At 46.0% G+C, this 3062-nt stretch overlaps 1 pseudogene; it reads left to right on the forward strand.

The window, feature by feature from the left end:
- Positions 1-1906: 1906 nt before the first annotated feature.
- Positions 1907-2590, forward strand: LOC103274279 (annotated as a pseudogene).
- The last annotated feature ends 472 nt before the right edge of the window (positions 2591-3062 follow it).

A 3062-nucleotide genomic window follows, 5' to 3' on the forward strand; every position in this document is an offset into this window, starting at 1 on the left:
GGCCACTGCACTCCAGTCTGGGCGACAGAGTGAGACTCCGACTCAAAAAAAAAAGAAAGACATACAATGACACGATCAGCAAGAAATAATGCATGCAAAGTCTAAAAACATGTCAAACAAACAAAAGGTAAAAAGACACCAAATTCAAGACATATGTCCACCCACAGTTCTTGCTTTGATTAGCAAATATTACAACACATGCACATCAGACCTGTGCAAGATGAGGACTATCTGCATATATTTCTATTATCTTCTGTGTATATTACATATAACCAATAATATAAAAATGCTGTAGATTGACATACTTGGGGGGTGGTTTCAGATTTCTTAATTATGTTCTGTTTGGGTTTGGTTCAAAATTCAAAATATTTGAAAGCTTAAAATCTCTTATTTCTTATCATTATCTATTCTTTCTTCTAGCTAGAACCACTTCATGATAAACTTTCTGAAGTAAATCCACAGGGAATGAGAGAAATAAGAGAAAGGATTTATAGAGAATGAGGAAAGCTGCTGAGAGATAAAGAAAGTGAAGAGTTGACAATCCTGAGCTTGTTAGTCACTTGACAGCAACAGATTTATTTCCCAGGAGTGTGAGCTGAAGCTAGAATGAAGGGGACAGAGCATGAAGGAGGGATGGAGTGTGGACTTCAGGGAGCAAATAGGCTTAGGTGACAAAGGCTGGGGTTGGGAGGGGGGAAGCCTGACTGGAGGTATGACTGGATTCTGAGCACTCTGCTTTAGGTTCAGTACTTAGGGAAAGATATTTCATGCTCACTTAGCTCTTCCACAATCTTCTGTTTTGTTTTTGTTTTATTTTTTATTTTTATTTCTTGTCTTTTCACAACCTTCTGAAATAGATATTTTTTTTTTGAGTTGGAGTCTCACTCTATTGCCCAGGCTAGAGTGCAGCGGCATGCTCTCAGTCACTGCAGCTTCAACCTGCTGGGCTCCTGCTATCTTTCCACCTCAGCCTTCCAAGCAGCTGGAACTACAGGGGCAGGCTACCATGTCCCGCTTATTTTTTGATTTATTGTGGAGACAAGGGCTCACCAAATTGCCCAGGTTAGTCTCAAATCTCTGAGCTCAGGCAATCCTCTCACCTCAGCTGCCCAAGAAATTTTTTTTTTTTTTAGTTGGCGTCTCACTCTGTCCCTCAGGCAGGAATGCAGTGACACACTCATGGCCACCCCAGTGTCAACCTACTGGGCTCTGGCGATCCTTCTGTCTTAGCCTTCCAAATAGCCAGAACTACAGCCATGCGCTACCACACCCGGCTAATAGAATTATTATTATTATTATTATTATTATTATTTTATTTTATTTTTTGAGTTGGAGTCTCACTCTGTCGCCCAGACTAGAGTGCAGTGCCAGCTCCCTGCCACCGCAGCCTCGACCTGCTGGGCTCCGGCGATCCTTCCGCCTCAGCCTTCCAAGTAGCCGGAATTACAGGCGCGCGCTACCACGCCCGGCTCATTTTTTACAAATTGTAGAGATGAGGTCTCGCCAAGTGGCCCAGGCGGGTCTCGATCCGTGGGCTCAGGCAATCCACTCACCTCGACTTCCCAAAGCGCTGGGATTACAGGCTGAGCCACCGAGCCGCTGTCTACAGTATATTTATCTGACAAAGGATTTGTATTCAGAATGTATAAACTTCTATGGCTGCATAATAAAAAGATAAATAAACAACAAGGAGTAAAAGACAAACAGGCACTTTACAAAAGAAGAAGCTCCCAGTATCAGTAGTCATCAGAAAAAAATGCGATGTAAAACCAAAGTGACAAACCATTAAGCACTCATCTGAATGGCTAAAGGTAAAAAGATTACCTTTCATGCTACCCAGAGAGGGGTCCATGTGGCAATGGCATTGTTCTGGATTTCCGTAGCAACTTAAAGGGAAACATTACCAATGTCCAGAGCCCTTGATGTCTGGCAAATGAAGGAGGAAGATGTCCTCAATGTCCTTGCAGCAGGAACCCACTTAGGTGGCACCCATCTTACCTACCAAATGGAACAATACATCTATTAAAGGAAAAATGAGGGCAACTACATCATAAATCTGAAAAGGACCTGGGAAAAGCTTCTGGCAGCTTGGGCTGATGTTACCATTGAAAATCCTGCTGATGTCAGTGTCATGTCCTCCAGGAATGCTGGCCAGCGGGCTGCGCTGAAGTTTGCTACTGTCCCTCTAGCCTGTCCCTCTACTGTCCCTCTACTTTCCTACTGCTGGCGGCTTCACTACTGGAACCTTCACCAACCAGATCCAGGCAGCATTCCAGGAGCGCTGTCTGCTGGTGATTCCTGATCCCAGGGTTGACCACCAGCACCTCACAGAGGCATGTTATGCTAACCTGCTCACCACTGCTCTGTGTAACACAGACTCTCCTCTGCGCTTTATGGACATTGCCATTCTGTACAACAACAAGGGAACTCACTCAGTGAGTCTGATGTGGGGGATGCTGGCTCGGAAGTTCTGCGCATGTGTGGTATCATCTCCCACAAACTCCCATGGGAGGTTATGCCTGATCTCTACTTATACAGAGATCCTAACGAGATAGAAAAGGAAGAGCAAGCTACTGATGAAAAAGCATGACCATGCCGGGCTCGGTGGCTCAGCCTGTAATCCCAGCACTTTGGGAGAATGAGGTGAGTGGATTGCCTGAGCCCATGGGTTCCAGAACCACCTGGGCAACTTGGCGAGACCTCATCTCTACAATAAATCAAAAAATTAGCCGGGGCGTGGTAGCGCACGCCTGTAGTTCCAGCTACTTGGAAGGCTGAGGTGGAAGGATGGCCAGAGCTCAGCAGGTCGAGACTGCGGTGGCCGGGAGTGGCCACTGCACTCTAGTCTGGGCGACAGAGTGAGACTCCAACTCAAAAAAAAAATTAGCTGGGCGTGGTAGCGCGCACCTGTAGTTCCAGCTACTTGGAAGACTGAAGTGGAAGGATCCCTGGAGCTCAGCAGGTCGAGGCTGCGGTGGTTGGGAGTGGCCACTGCACTCCAGTCTGGGTGAGGGAATGAGACTCCAACTCAAAAAAAAAGAAAGAAATGAAGACATGTGTTC

Source organism: Carlito syrichta, unplaced genomic scaffold, assembly GCF_000164805.1.
Source record: "Carlito syrichta isolate Samal-C Ts95f unplaced genomic scaffold, Tarsius_syrichta-2.0.1 Scaffold314703, whole genome shotgun sequence".
NCBI classification, from domain to species: domain Eukaryota; kingdom Metazoa; phylum Chordata; class Mammalia; order Primates; family Tarsiidae; genus Carlito; species Carlito syrichta.